General features: G+C 45.9%; 1 protein-coding gene across 6 annotated transcripts in view; it reads left to right on the top strand.

The window, feature by feature from the left end:
- ZHX2 (zinc fingers and homeoboxes 2) overlaps positions 1-16,239 on the top strand; it is a 62,577-nt gene that overhangs the window by 29,635 nt on the left and 16,703 nt on the right. Inside the window, exon 1 of one of the 6 annotated variants that reach the window (XM_015856220.3) lies at positions 15,987-16,101. The exons of the other annotated variants lie outside the window; for them this stretch is intronic. The gene's annotated coding sequence lies outside the window, so the exon portion shown is untranslated. Of the gene's footprint in view, positions 1-15,986; positions 16,102-16,239 lie in introns of those variants that run through there. 6 annotated transcript variants of the gene reach the window in all.

Below are 16,239 nucleotides of genomic sequence, written 5' to 3'. Positions count from 1 at the left end.
GGCAACGTTTGCTCTCAGATGTTTCATTCTCTGTTAAGTAGGCAGTGTTGAAATTTGGCCTCTGCTCTGCAAGCATCTCTGAAGTCCTGACGAATATGTGTTCTAATGCACCCGCATGGTGCTCACTGCTGCAAGAGGAGCAAATGGGGACCTGCTTGTTCTGTGTTCAAGCACTTCAAAGACAGAGTGCTGGTGCCACGCAAATGCTGTCTGTGTTGTTAAGTCAAAGCAAAGCAGTGATGCAGGATATCTGATATATCATGGCTGTGTTAAGAGGGTGAGAGATAAAGCAGAATTGCTTGGAAGCTGCCCAGGTAACACATGTAATCTCAGATGGCTCTGAAGTTATTGCAGTGAGATGCAGTCATTGTTCAGCAGAGAAAGGAGACAGTAAATTCCCATTTTCCTGTCTTCTCATGCTCTGGCTTGTGAAAGGCTGTTTGACCAAAGCCAAGAGGAACTGGGCAGCGGGAGATGGCTGCAGCATGGCAATGCCAACAGAGAAACAAAAGAGTGGAGGAGAAACCAGAGGTAGAAGAGCTCATCTCCTTTATCTCTGCTCTCTGGTGTTGTCCTGCAAAATGCTTTGGGCATTCAGCCTGGAAAGGTACACTGGCGAGAGAAAGAAGGCTGCTTTGCTTTTCTGCTTTCCTTCATCCACCCCCAGTTATCTCCTGTCACTCAGAGTGTGACCTGCCTGCTGGAGAGAGTTTATGTCATGAGGCAGCTCTCAAAGACTGTCCCTCTGCACTGGCTATAAGGAAGAAGTATTTTACAATAAGGGCAGTGAAGCACTGGAACAGAGGTATTGGATGCTCCATCCCTGGAGATATTCAAGGTCAGGCTGGACAGGGCTCTGAGCAACCTGATCTAGCTGTAGGTGTCCTTGTTCATTGCAGGAGAGTTGGCCTAAATGACGTTTAAAGGTCTCTTCCAACTCAGATCATTCTGTGATTCTATGAGGGGGACACATCACAGCAGAGTGGCATCTGTTCCACACTGGGATGCTGTGCAGGGAACAAGGAGTTACCAGCACAGGTTGCAGCATTGGGCTGGTGAGACATGGCAGGTCTGGCCAGGGAGTGTGGAAGGCGAAGAAGCACATTTTGTGGATTGGAAAAGATTGGAAAAAGTCACTTGGAAAAATGAACTGTTTTCTGATGGAACTTCTGGACGTGTGCTGTGAAGGAGCAGGAAGCCTTTCTCTGCCACATATGATTTGTATTGGTTTTGAGGGCTGCAGGTTTGTTTTTTGTTATTTGGAGTTTGAGCGGTGAATTTACAAACACTTTTTACTAAAGCAAAGCAAAGCTTTGCCAGCAGTGTGTGGCAGCACCCTGTGCAGGGTTTTAACTCTGGATGATGCCCTCAGCCCCCAGCCAGGAGAGGGTGAGGAGATTTCCTCCATGTAACATCAGATCCACGTTCACCCCGCAGCCAGAGGCAGCTTTTCCCCAGTGCTCAGCACATCCCAGGCTTTGCTAATGCCAGAGCTACTCCAGCTTTCCATCAGCCCCAGCGCAGCCATCCCCCCAAGGACCTGGCTTGGGAGGAATGAGGAAAAGAGAAGAAAGCAGGTTTTGTTCCATTCTTCCTATTTCTGGTTGTGTCTCTTCTTCCTTTTCCATTAAGCATGATGTCACAAATGACATCAGTCCAATAACTGCTTGCGGTTGTCATAGTCACAGTCTGTGACACCCAAACAAAGCAGCAGGAAACCAATGCTGGCGTACAAATGCTGTAATATTCATCACATTCCCTTTGATTAATAACTGTGCGATTAGGTATTTTTTTTTCCATTAGAAAAAGATGAGCAGAGGGGAGGCTAAACGAACAAAATGAAGCTGTTGGGGAGGGGAATGTTGTCCCTGTCTCCATCTGAGCCATGCAGCCACACTTCTGCCTCTGTTTCCACTTCCTTATGTAAGAGTTGCCTGGGTCCTTGATGATTCGGCTCCACACACTGGGCCTGGCAGTAGGGAAGCACCTGCTCTAGGGCAGGCCACAGCAATTTTAAGAACCCTTCACTTAGAAGACACACGCAGGCTGTCCTGGGGAGCTGTGGTTGCCCCATCCGTGCAGGTGCTCAGGACCAGGTTGGCTGGGACCCTGGGTTGCCAGGTCTGGTAGGGTGCAAGCAGCCTATGGCAGGGGTTGGTGCTGGGTTGGCTTTGAAGTCCCTTCCAACCCAAGCCATTCTGCGATAAGACTCAGTGATATTGTATGAAATAGATAGGAAGCTGCACTGGAGCTCGTGGCTCCCATGCTTGGCTGGGATCAGGAGCTGGCCTTGCTGAACCTGGGGCAGAGTCCAGCAGCAAGCACTGCCCCAATGGGGGGCCACAGGGCCTGGCAGGGGGGGTGCTCATGATATAATAGCTGGAGGTTGATTAATATGCTGTGAGTCAGAAACACCGGGGTGTTTTAGCTTTCTCCAGTTGCTATGGCAACGTTATTTTAACAAATAGCTTTTTAATATTTAATTAAAACTCAGCTTTTGGCGAGCCGGAGTAAAAACTATTACAAACACTACTACAAAGGGTTAGCAATGAAGTGTATTCAGAGCCACAGGTTTTGGTGGCTTTTTCTTCTTCCCCCCCCAGCCCCTCCTCCCCCAAACTGTCAGCTTCCCAAAGGAGAAAACTGAATAAATCACTGTAATTCATTAGTTGTGAGAAACGTATGCGTGTTCCCAAGACACAAAGCAAATGTAATGCAAATCTGCAGTTACACTTGACAACTGAAGGTTGTCGCTTCTTTAATGCCTAACACCAAGCTGCTCTGTGGGGACGGGGTTTGGTAGCGTTTCTTAAATGCTGCTTTGTTGCCGGACTTCCTCGCTCTACCGTTGCCTGCCGGATGAGCTCATGCCCATTTTGTTCGCTGCCTGTTCTTCCATGCGAGGTTGGATGCTTTTCCCTCGCCAGCTTGTGGAGGAGGCTGGTGCTGGGGCCGGTCCCTGGACTGGTTCCTGGTCTTTTTTTAGGTGAGCTCCTCTGCTCCCCGGTGCTGTGCAGACACAAATGAACAGAGAACTCAGTCTCAAGAGAAAAATAAATATTGAACAGTTCTCTTTGTAAATACCTGTTATTTATAGAATGGTCGCGGGTTCGGTGAGTGGGGTTGCTTCTTATGCAGGCATGCTGCCTTCAGGGATTCGGTGAATACTTAATGTCATTTGTGGTATAATAATGAAATAAATGTGTCGCTCCCGTGGGATTCCCTCCCGGCCCCTATTTTCTCTGATTAACTCCAGTATTGCACACTTTGTCTCCATTTGCATCGCATCACTTAATCTTGTAGTGAAACGGCATTTGGAAAATAACACCTTTGTTTCCTGGAGGGAGGGGAAAGCTGTTCAGTGTTTTGACAGACACAGAAGAGTCTGAAACTACAGGTAGTGCATCACATATCTCCGTCGTGCCTCACCAGGTCCCTGGCGCTGGTACTCTCCCAGAAGGCTGGGATAGGGTTGAGCAGCACAGCACTGAGACGTAAAGCTTTCCTTCCTATTTATGCTGAAGTCATGCTGTATAGCAACACCAATTTCAGTGATAATATTGTTGATGATATTGAACCCTGTGTCGTGCTGCTAACTCTCAACACCTCTGTACTGCACATAGTGCATTAGGCAGTTCTTTAAAGCATTCTTCTGCATTCCCATGTTTGTGTACATGGGATCCCTCTGTTTAATCCTCTCTGATAGCTGGTGGCTGTCTCAGGGAGCCCAGACATGATCTAGGGGTGCAGTGGGAGTTGTGATTCCATTGATGTGTCATGTGGACTCTTCCTAAAAAAGCTGAAATATGATTTGCAAGGGGAAATAAAAGCTCTGCTGCAAACATAGACTGCAGTAGGAGAGCTCAACTGCTTGGTCCCTGGTGCAACCTCAGCAGCTTGGCCTCCTCATGTGGGTGAACTGCAATGCAAGGTGCTATATGGGCTTCAACTCACAGTAAGTAAGGCAGCAAAAAGGTCCAAGCTGGCGCAAAGGACACATCTCCCCAGTGCTCAGAGCCATTGCAGTGACAGGGATACCCAAAGCAAAGCGAGACCAAATGCCTGTTAGCGATTTAGGATCCACGCACACACTTGGTATCACAAGTCCAGTAATATGGCCCCAATCCCCATCCCAGTAATCTTTAAGGTCCCCTCCAGCCTAAGACATTCTGTGATTCTGTAAGGGCTGTTTTTATATTAAACACATTATAAACCTGAGCATCCCACAGTTCTAGGGTAATGTGTAGCGCTGCCTATTGCAGCCCTAAGTTGTGCTCGGGTGTGCTACTGTAGAAACTGTGCTGCTTCCCTTACTAAGAGAAGCTCCAAAAGCAATGAAGTGTGCATTTTCTGTGTGTCATGAGGATGGCTGAGTATCTCCTTCCAGCCACGTCTGGCTGAGTAATTGTGTCACTCGGATGAACTACTGACTGTGACGAGAGGCTTGGGCGAGTGCTGAGGTGGTGGGGAGGCTGTGAGGAAGAAGATGTGGTACAAAGCCACCAGAGCCTGGGCTTGCAAAGGTGGGAAAGGGTCTGGAGGGCAAGGACTGAAGAGCAGCTGAGGTTGCTGGGTTTGTGCAGCCCAGAGCAGAGATGAGGGGAGGCCTGATGGCGGCTGCAGCTCCTGACAGGGAGCGGAGGGGCAGCTCTGAGCTCTGCTCTGTGTGACAGCGACAGGACCCAAGGGAACGGCATGGAGCTGTGCCAGGGGAGGGAAGGTGGGGGTCAGGGACAGGGGCTGCACAGGGCAGTGGGCACAGCCCTGAGCTGCTGGGGCTCAGGGGGCATCTGGACAGTGCTCTCAAATACAGGGTCCATTTTGGGGTGGTCCTGTGTGGAGCCAGGAGCTGGACTCAGTGATCCCTTTGGGTATCCTCCAACTCAGGATGTTCTTTTCTGTGTTCTTGCTGTATGTCAGAGGGTTAGAGGTGCAGGATTACTGTGTACCTGTTGTAAGCACATGGTGACGGTGATGTACGTCTCCCTTCCAGTGGAGAACAGCTCCAATGAGACCAACCAGCCAAAAATAAATCCAAGATGGACTCATTGCCACCCTGCAGCAGCAGTGTAGCACGGTCTGGGTTGCAGCAGGGGCTTTGTGTGGCTGGGGTTTCCCTTAGCTCCCTCCTATATGAGGTCTCTGCCAGGGCTCATCACCTCCTCCTGAAGCTGCCGCTTTGTGCCATGGCTGCATTTGCAGATCCCCTTCTGCTCGGCTGCACTCAGCATGCTGCACAGCTTCTGGACAACCCAGCTGCCCTCCTGTCCTGCTTGTGTGTGATTTTATTGCTTTCTCAACCCAGTGCATTTAATGGCAAATCTTCAGAGCAAATTAAAAAATCCAGTAAGTTTAGCTGGTGAAGCACACCTGTGAATTGCAGTCGTTGTGTTCCTGATTCTGACATCACCCTTCTGCAACAAAATCTCCCAACCCATGCATTGCTGTGCTCATCAAGTCTCTGGGCAGCAGTAGAACTGAAAATGACGCTTCTCCTTCTGAAAGCCCCACTGTGCTCCAGTTTGCATCAGCAGTACTGTGCTCAGGTGTAGTGTCCTATTTTGTGTCCACCTAATACACATACCTTCAGATGCAGTGATGGTGACTCAGTGGGATCCAATTGTGCTTTCCTTTTCAGATGTCACCTCACGTATTTGAGCAAAGGAGCCTGATGTCCTGTTTGCCTCAGTGAGGGCGAAGGCAGTGTGGGTGGGACGCCTGCACATGTGTTGGAGTTGTAGTGGGCACCACTTGCTCTGTGCTCTCTGTGGGGCAGAAGTACCCTCAGCTCTTTGCCTTCATTGGGCTGAAGGGACTGAACAAAACATATCTGACTGAATGAGTGGAAATTTGTTAGGTTTAACCTTCCAGCAGATTTGCCTGCGAGGCAAATCACAGACAGTAACACTTGGTGCTGCTTGTTGTTCCTGAGCCACCAATTGTAAAGCATCTAGCTTAATGCTCTAAATTACTATTTTTATCATAGTATAAATGGTTAGTAGAGCATCTTGAGAAGTCTGTGTTGACTCATGGGGACAGCAATATTTAGCACATATTTAGCACACCATTTTTTCTTTTCTTTTTTTTTTTTTTCCTTTTTACCTTCGAAGCAGTTTACAGCTGGTAATCCTTCTAACTCCGCTTCGAGGAAGGAAACAGCGTAAACTCTTTGGGGCAGGGATTGATGCTTGTTTGTTTTTGTAGCACTCAAGCTGGAATTGAAGAAAAACTGCTGGTCTGGGAAAACAGTCTCACTATAAAAATCCTACATCATATCATACAGAGAAGTCATTCCACAAGAATAGCTCCAAAATGCTGGAGAAGGTATTGGGATTGGGATACTCCCAGTGCTAACAGTTAAATGGTATTCTGTCTTTCTCAAATTTATGAAAGGCAGTTTTATCTGTCTCGTGAGGTTTTCTTTTGTTGTTTAAAGTTCCATAAATCTACATGGGAGATCTTAAAATTGGATGAGGGCTGTGTGACTAACTGAGGCATTTCTGAGTTAAGTTGTAACATGAAGCGTAAGAAAATAGAGGCTCTCTTGGCTGGTTGCATTAGAAGGATATATTTGAACCAGTGTGTTGCATGTCATTAAACATATGGTGAATCACATCTGACACACATGCCAAGAAGAGTCTGAGATAATGGGACCAAAATGTCATTCAATAACAGTGTTCACATAACGGAGTAATTTCCTGGAATATAATCTACAGGGATTGTGAAATTCAATTTGAAAAGAAGAAAAAAATGCATCCTATCTTGCCCTTTGCAAAGTAAAGCCATCAGAAATTGTTAACTCCTTATTTGTTCCTGCTGCAATTTATGACTTCCTAGAATCAATTTGATTAAATGCATTTGCACGTAGTTGTGTTTTGTGTGCAGTTGAGTGTACAGCAAATCTGTGCCAGCACAGTGATGCTCTCTGGGGATCTTATGCACCTTAAGAGAAAGTATAGTCTCGTCTCATTATTGCTAACTTATCCTAAGCCTGCATAAAGTAAACTGAAGAGATTACTGAAGTTGTAGTGTAGGGTTTTCTGAAAGCCAGACTCCAGATCTGCTCAGTCTGTGCCTAACCTGTGCTTCAGACCTTGACTTCTGCTCCTTGCAAACATTCTTTAGCATCATTGGTGTTAGTCAGATGGCTAATTTATTAGAAACTTATTGGCTCCAGTTTGTTTGCACAGACCTTATTGAATTAGATTGGAAAAGCACTGTGGAACGTCAAAGAAAAGCAGAATGTGGATTCATGGTCTTTCCTTTTTTGTAGACCTTTTAAAATAGGATGCTTAGGATGTCTTTCCATCTATGTGTAGATGCAAATCGCTGTTGAAAATGAAGCAAAGTGTTTTATGAACACTGCCTTGGCCAAAGTGTTGAGCCTTGGGAGCAGAGGTGGGCATGGGCAGAAGCGAGGGCATATGGTAGCTCCTGCTCTGGGTTCAGGTGGAAAGCAGGGTGCAGGTTAGTTATTCTCCTGTTCCCTCCTGTCCAGGACTTTTGAAGCCCCCTTGTCACTGCCTCTTCCTTTCTGTTCTCATTTCCCCTGACCAACTCTAAAAAAGCCGAGGTGCAACCCAACACCTGCTGTTTTCATCATTACCCAAAAATCACCCTTTTTTCCCCACTGGAAGACCCTCCGCTATCATCCGTGCAGTGATATGTATGCACACACGCATACACAATATACTTTCAACTCCACAAAGATCAAATTTGTATTGAAATCATATATGTAACATCATCAAAGCTTCAGTTTAAGCAGGCCAGATGGAAATGCCCTGCTGACCTACTGCCCATTAGAAAAACATATCTGCAGCTAGTTGTCAACGGGCTGCTTTCTTTTCCTTTCTTTCCTTTTCTTATCATTTCTCTGCTTTCTCTTCATAAGAACTTCAGTGCCACATTAAAGAGATTACAGGTACTTTTCATCTTTATCTATTTTTCTCCAGTTTTACTTCTTCCCAGCAAGCCTCAGGGATTTTTCTTGGGGTTTTCTTGGGTGTTTTCTTTTATTATTATTTTTTTTTCCAGTTATTATTATCCTATTTTAAAGTCACTGATTTATAGCTCTCCTACTTCCTGAGTAAAACTGACCCTCTATTGAACATCTTCAGACAGCCCTTCTTTTGAATCACATGGGATTGGAAGCAGAGGGCTGGGTTCAGAGATGCTTCTTTCCTTGCACTGTTTACTCTCTACAAAAACAGTGATGGTGTGCTATTACTATATAGTTTCATATACATCAAGCATGTGTGCACCCACATGTTGAAACAGTATTGTCCAAGGAGGAAAGGCTTATATTTCACTTACACCGTCTTGATTTCTTACTTCAGAACTGGTAAAAATCTCACATCACTCTTTTGCTCTCTTGCCCTCCTAGTATGCTTTTGGTAGGTTTCTGCTATGTGTGATTTTGTTTTTTATGCGAGCATCAGACAGTGCCTTGATTCCGCTGAACCATAGGGGCTAAGATCCCATCTCAGGCTCCTGTACATGGGTTAAATGTATGGGGGTAAAGGGACTTGGTGGATGGCACTCCTGGGACATGGGCAGCAAAGGACATCTTTTGTAACCCCACAGCTTGGGCCATGATGTTGTTCAGCTTTTGAAGCAATGAGAAGGTATCTTTGGACAGTCTGGAAAGGGGCATTTTTCTGTCCTTGCCATATGATACCAGCACTACATTGTCCAGTCTTCAAAGGAAGAAACTTGAAATGCCACAGTGGCTGTCCTTCATCCTTCCTAAATAATGAATCCAGCAACATTCATTTGCCTTGGTGGAATCTGTGTTGGTCCAAAGAGACTGACCTCAGCAGTTAGGCTACTTTATTCTATAAAAGGAGTAAAATCTGTCCTATCCTTGTTTTGAAAGAATAAGATCTAGAACTAAAAACAAGGGATGAGAAGAACACAGAGAGCCCTTTGTTCTTTCATCTTTCTAGACCTAATGTTAAAACACTTAATTCACTCATTCATCGGGTCATATTGGGCGTGATTACCTCACAAGGTAGAAGGACCCTTCCTCCCCAGAGACTCAGTAGCATTGCTGAAGGCCACACAGAGCAGGAGCTATGTGAGTAGTTTCTCCTGTTCCTTCTGACCAAGCTGCCTAAATCCCTTCATGTTTTGGTGGGGATGAAGAAGGCAAAAGACATCAGAAAGGAATCAGGTGATAGGATGGCTTGGGTTGAAAGGGTCTTTAATGACCACCTCGTTCCCACAGCTGATGGCAGGGACTTCTTTCACCAGACCAGGTTGCTCAAGGACAAATCCAGCCTGGTCTTGAACACTTCCAATGATGGGGCATCCACAGCTTCTCTGGGCAACCTGTTCCAGTGACACTTCCATGAAAAAACAAAAAAAAGAAATTGTGAATACGAATTTTGATTGAGATAATGCTTTGAACACTCCTTGGAGATGTGGTTTCAAATCTTTGTTGGACTCAACCTTAATCACTGGACTATTGCTTCTTCTCTTCTCACCTTATTTGGATTTTGGGGTTGGGTGATTTCAGATAACAGCCTCAGCTCTTGCCTTTTTTTTCAGCTGTGGAACATAGTATTCCCTAAACTTCAGAAACTGTTGTGCAACTAAACTTTCACATAAAGCCTCAGCAGAAATAACTCTAGATAGCTCCAGCCTGAAATCCGAGCACTTAGGGCAGTGTCTTGCAGGTGATAAGATGGAGAGGGAATGCTGATGGGAGGGATGAAAAAGTTGGCTTGAGTGCCAGCTTTGGATCCTGAGTAGTTACACAAAGGATTTGGCTTGATAGCTAGATTGAAGAATGTCCTAAGATGAGATGTGCCTGGAGGTGTCAGCAACTGCAAATGTCTCAGGGTGCTGAATTCCTAAAGTATTCATTAAAGGGCGAGGGAGAGGGGGCTGTGTCAGTGGAAGACTTGTAGTTGTGAAGACAAGCTTGAAAGCACAGCATGTGTTCAGTGGGTTCTGAAGCCACAGCAGGTCGGTGCTAGTAGTGCATCATCCAGTGGTGCCTTAGGAGACACCAAAGGAGATGGTCTGTGTCCTCAGGCTGGAGACATCGCACGTCTTATGGTATACGTGGTCCAGTTTCCTTAATTGTGCTTCCTCTTGCTGCTGCAAAGGTAGTTTTCCATTCTGTTTGGGAAACCAAATACATGGACTGTGTTTTACAAAGCAAGCAGATAACCAACCTGCAAATGACCAAGTGGGTGTTCGATGGTTTGAGCTGAGGTTCCTTCCCTACATGTCCTGGCGGTGGGATTGCCAGGCTGGCCTCAACCACTAGAAATTTTTTTGCATGCACTTTCCGCATCCTGATTTGTTTTGCAGTGAGGTCCATGCAGAAATGCACACTTGGAGCTGATGAGTTGCCATGACAAGAACTGCCACACTGCACCAATCTCAGAGCAGGGTTTTTGTTGGTTATTTTTTTTAAGGAGAGAAGTTTTCACAAACATCATAAAACTGAGAGATGAACTCAATAAGCACAAGCAGGTCACAAAATCAGTGGCTTTTGATATCGTGCAGTTAAGGCTCTTTTTATTCTCCTTCATCCCCTGGAAGGAACACACGTGTTTTGGCAAACACATCCCGAACATCAGCGTCTCGCTGAGCGTCGGTGACTGGTTGGTTGGAGCCTATTTTCAGCTCACAGGAAAGGAGGGAGGAGTGTCTGCTGAAATCACTGGAAATGAGTGCATGTTCTGGTTGCTTTGCTGCAGACCTGCTTCTGGCCATTTTCCTGCTTTTCACGCTCCATGGCCCTGGTAGGCAGCACTGTGGATTGGTAACATGCTGTGTCAGATGAGATGTGAGTCTGAACTTCTTGCAGAACTTTGCTGTTAGCCTGCATGGGCTGAATGGAGATTATTGCAGTGCCAGCACCATGCAATAACGCTCAAGTTTGGGGTTCTTATGGAATGAGCATTTCATGAGCTGTTGCTGAATGCTTTCCATGATGGTTGTGCTCAGGGTTTTGCAGGGTTTCTGTCTCCATTCGGCTGCAGAGGCAAAAGAGCTGCCCAAATCAGAGGTTTTCTTGGAAACAGTGAGACTTAGCACTTCTCTCACACCATTCCTCTGAAGACAGGGCCAGAGCCTGCGCCTGACATGGGGCGAGGGTATGGGTTAATGCTTTCCTTCTGACTTCAATTTGGCCTTATTTGAAAATTTTAGCAAGACAATCCATGAGTAAGGCAAGCACAGGTGAGCTTTGGGGGTTAAAGCGAGAAGTAGAGGTAGGGTTGGTTTGGAAAGAAGCTTGAAATGTACAAAAAGAGAAGAAAACTGAACTAATGAGGCTTATGGGATGTTACAGACACAAGCTCAGGTTGCTTTCCTTCTGATGATGCATTGAGCAGCAGGATTGCCTTCCGAGTCGGTTCCTGGTTTTGTGCTTCTGCCTTCCTGTGGCTTCTTTGCGTTACATTCTGCTGTCATCTTTTCGGAGAACTGTGGTTAGATTTTCTTGCTTTTGGGGACAATTGATTACGTGTAAGAAACGACTCAAAAATAAATTCTTCAGATACTTTTTAGTGGGGCGGAATTGCTCAACAGGAGATTTCTGACATGCCAAAAGGCAACATGAAATAATCAATTGACCTTGTAAGAGGCGACTGAGACGCACTCCCCCAGGGAGATGTTTTTCATGTGTATAAACCAGCCTTGATTTTTTTTCAATCGAGATCCCTCCTACTCACCAGAAACAGGAGAAGAAACCCAGTTGAAAAGAAAAAATAAAAGGATTTAGACAAATATTCCTCAGTAAGATGTCGCCGTAGCGAGCGGTTCCCTTCTTCTGCTCTTCTGCATTTCTGAAGTATTGCTCAAGAACCATTGTTACAATTTGTTCATCTGGACGTGATATGAAGCAGCCCAAGGGGGATCCAGGGAGACAGAAAGGCCAGTACTTGTAATGAATCCGTGCAGGAAACAGTGAGTACATGAAATTAAAGCGTGTTGGAGGAGACAGGAGGAGGTAATTGTCGAGTATGCTCCTTCATGCTTAAGGTGTCCTGATGGCAAATGTTTACACTGGTTAGGAAGAAATGAATGGGAGGTTTTGCCAATTCTTTCTTCTTGTTGTCATTGACAGTTTATTCCTTGGCACAGTAATAATCTGTCTGGGTGAAACATTGTCCCTCTGTGGTTTGGGAGTCCAAGGGGTGTTCCAGGCAGATGCCAAAGCATCTGAACTTTGGCTGTTCCAAATCAGAGTTGGGTTTGGAAACAGGGACTGGTTTGTTCTGAATCCTGTGATGTTTGAAATGGGAAATGGAAGAAACAAAGCGTGTCCTTCTCTGTGGCTCTCTCTGTGGCAGAAGTCTGTGAAGGTGTGGGTTATGCTATGCTAGTCTGATCCTATTTCCAAGTGTGTCTCTTGACTGTGTTTGGTACATGATCAGGTCTTTTGGAACTTCATTTCTTTCCAGAGATGCTTTTCACTCTCTTTTTCAAAAAGAAGCGCTGTTTCTTTTGAACTGATTTTAAATAATTTGTGAGTGATCCAGCAATCATCTCTTCTTTGTATTTCACAGTGAAATGAAAACGCAGGGAAACTCCCATGCTGCCAAATCCCACTCCTTCCCAGCGGCATCATCTCAGGCTGTGCTCACCCTCCCCTGCCCCACATTGGCATCTTTTCCTGGAGCTCCCATCCTCTACCCTGGGACACTTCTTGCTCTCACTACTTACAGGGCTGCATTCTGAGCCCTGCTGCACTGGCACACACACACACATGGGCTGCCAGATTTCATGCAAGTGGAGAAATGTGACTCAGAGGAATTATGTTAGGTCAATTTAAATGCCATGCTCCTGGCCTCTGGAGGACAAGAATGTACCTGGAAATCAGAGAGTCTTACTCAGGTGGTTTTGCAGCAGCCTGGTAGCAAAAGTCCTGTGAAGAAGAAACTGAGGGCAGAGCTCTGGCGCTCACAGATCTATCGTGTGCTGCTCATCACGTTGGAGTCTGTAGAATTCATGCCCCAAAAAAGCAGTGCCTGACTCCCCTCTGTCCCCTCCGTTCTTCAGCACTGCCATGGGGAGCAGGAGGTGACACTGCAGTGGGGGGAGAGCTTCTGACCCAGCCATGGAAACCCAGCAGTGTGTGACAAGGGGGAAGGATTGCATTGTGCACCCAGGGCCTGGTGTGAACAAAGGTCCTTTGTGGCCCTGCCAAGTGCTCCCAACAGCAAAGCATTGCAGTGTGCAGAGGGCAGTGGCTCTGCCCTGTGACAGATCAGAGCAGCAAAGGGGTACAGGCAGGCCCATTCCCCATCAGTAAGCAAGGATTTGAAAGGCTTTTAACTCTATGCTTGGCTTCCCTTTGAAGAGTTGTACGTATAATCTGTGATTATCTTCAAGAAAGTAAATATTCATCTTTAATACAAGGTTATTAGTTGCATATTAGCATATTAGTTGGATGACAAGTTAGAACAGTGGTACAGAGCAAGAATGTGTTACTTCATGAATAACTTAAGATCCAAACAACTATTAATTTCAGGCTCTAGATGGAGTAGACACTGGGAGCATCAGTGATGCTTTAGCTAGCTTCTGATGATAGGCAGTGTTTAGTGGCTTTTCGTTATGTATTACATGCCCTAAACCCCAGTAAAATGGGGGATATATTTTTGTGGCCTGCTATGGAGAGGATGCATGTAAATGTTTGCAAGTCTTCTATTTTGTGACTCTTTACCTATTCTGCTGAAGGTGTTGTAGGTCCTCTGCCTATATCATACTGACCATAGGATTATACTAAAGCAAATACTAAGGTAAAGCGTTTTATATAGTATGAGTTTTGGGGGATAATTGGATATGTGTTGAAAACAAAGTGCTTAGATAAAAATGGAAGCCAGTAAGGTGGAAATGATGTGCAGAAGTGGTCTAAATGGGAATTGCAGGAGATGAAGAACAGAGGCGTAATAAAACAACTTCAGCAAGACAGCAGGTATAATAAAACAACTTATGCAGACATGGTGTGTGATAATGGTGATGGAAAACAGTGGCCGAGCATCTTATACAGTTACTCCTTCAGTTGTTTACCTCAGAGCTGACCAAGGAACTGACTAAAGGATAATGTGATGCACAGTAAGAATACTGAGTTTGTATTACCAATAGCAGGAGAAAGGCTGTCCTTGACTGAAAGGTGTCAAGGAGGGCATGGGTCAGCTTCAGAATTTTCAGGGCTTCCAGAACCATCAAGAGAGAGCAAGTATACTGAATGAGATGTTGCCGTGAGAAGGTCTTTGTCACATGGAATGGTACCCTGTAATATTGGATTTTTCCAGAATTTGGCCAAAAATGAAAAAGGAAAAATGAGAGCTGTAACATTCAAGCAAAGGAAGACCAGGAGGAACTGTTGCAGCCTGGTTAGCTGTGTGTTTTTGCAGCTGCAGAACTTCCTCTAAGCTTTCAGCCTGTGTTAGGACTGAGGGAGGTTTGGCGCCATCAGAAGCAGAGGGCTTCTCTGCAGCCTGCATGCAGAGCCGGCTGTGTCTGCTGTTGGGCCTGATGAGTGGTTTCTAAGGGAAGGCAGATAGGTCAGGCCTTTGATTTTCAGACATTTGCTTCCTGCCATGAGCCTGCTGGGGTGTGAGAGTTGGAGTTGGTTTGTGACTTTGGTACTCATTTACTGGGACCTAAACTAAGAGTCCCAGTCCCTTTTGCATAGGCTCTTAAATAACTTGCGAGTCATGAGAATGACCTGAATTTACAGAAGGATGGGCCAGTAGCCTGGTGCACAGACATCTTTGGTACAATTTCCAGCCCTGCTTACTTCCCATGTGGTCCTGGGTAGGGCATGATTTTTTGCACTCTCTCTACCCCATCGCATTTGACAGCATCAAGCAGTAAATTGTCAGCCACAACGTCTGCATGCCTTAATTGCCCATCTGAGCAATGGGATAATGGTGCTGTCTTAATTCACAGCCCTGGTGTGAGGATTCTGCCTCAGCAACTGTAAGGCCAACAGACAGTGGGCCAATGGATCCTCTGAACACTGTAGGGGGGTTGGAACTACATGATCCTTGAGGTCCCTTCCAACCCAGGTCATTCTGTGATTCTGTGTGATTCTGTGATAAACTATGCAAGGCAGACTCCTGCATGAGGGACAGAACCTAGGAATGCTGCCTGATGATGAATGATTCCTTTTTGAGAAGAAAAGCCTCCAAAAGAGGAACTACATTTTATCATGGTGTGAGGTGAATCCTCTCTTGAAACGATTGATCCTTTAAACAGGTAGAGCACTAGGAAACACTAGGAAAACTGACTCTTCATCTGCTTAAAGTTGTTGCTCTCTGAAAGTGTTTGTAGCATCAGGTTTGTCTGACATCCTCTGGCTTCATCTGGAGGATGCTGAGTGTCCAGGTTCTGTGAAAACCTGGCTGGTAGTTTTTGGGCTGGTTGAAATTCCTGCTTCTGGAAATCTCAAGGTGCAACATTTCTGTTCATCACTGTGCAAGTCTGCGTTGTGTGTTGTACCTCAAACCCCACGATAGCTTGTGACACTGTAATTCAGGACTTTCCAGGTGGATGGTGAATATTTTTAGGTGTTACAATTATAAGCAAGGCCTAATGTTATAAAATGGGAAACTGTTCTGGAGCCTTTTGTGGTAGTGCCAACGTTCAGACTGCAGTGTCAGTCTGAAAGGCGTGAAGTGATAGACGCTGAGTTCAACAGAGCACAGGCAACTGGAAGTGGAAATGGGAGCAGGAGGGAAGAGTGGCACAGTGCAGGGGGCAAGGTTAGAGTCATTCCGTGGGAGGGCAATGTTACATCATTCTGTTTGTAGCATTTTCTCCTCTGATCTCCTCATCTGGGAACGTGAAGATACACAGAGAAGCCCTTGGGGGTGGAGAAAAGGGAAGAGGTGCAGTGAGTCACCAGCGTTATTAATCACAAACCATCTGCGTTTTTCTACCACATCTTGAATGAGTCAAAGGGGGAGGTGTGCAGCTACAGACATGCAGGTTACTAATGTTGTGTGTTCCTCGTTGAGCTCCTTCCTCTCTTCTGGGAACTCCGTAGATGCCTTCAGTGCTGCTGCTGTGTTGGATGAGGCTGATCCAAGGGATGCTCCACGTGTCGGACAAATAGTGTTGGCCAAACATCCAGTAAGTTGGCATCTGTCATTCAGACTCAGCACCCTGCTACCCAGACTTCCCATTTCTCTCTCTCCCTCAAACATAAATCTAAACGCAGCTGAGAAATGGTCACCACCCGTCTCCTGCCCTCAGCCCACATTCCTTCCC

This window comes from Coturnix japonica, chromosome 2 (genome assembly GCF_054131305.1).
Source record: "Coturnix japonica strain WE chromosome 2, WE-NBRP24, whole genome shotgun sequence".
NCBI lineage: Eukaryota > Metazoa > Chordata > Aves > Galliformes > Phasianidae > Coturnix > Coturnix japonica.
This window is presented reverse-complemented; position numbering and strand designations above follow the sequence as displayed.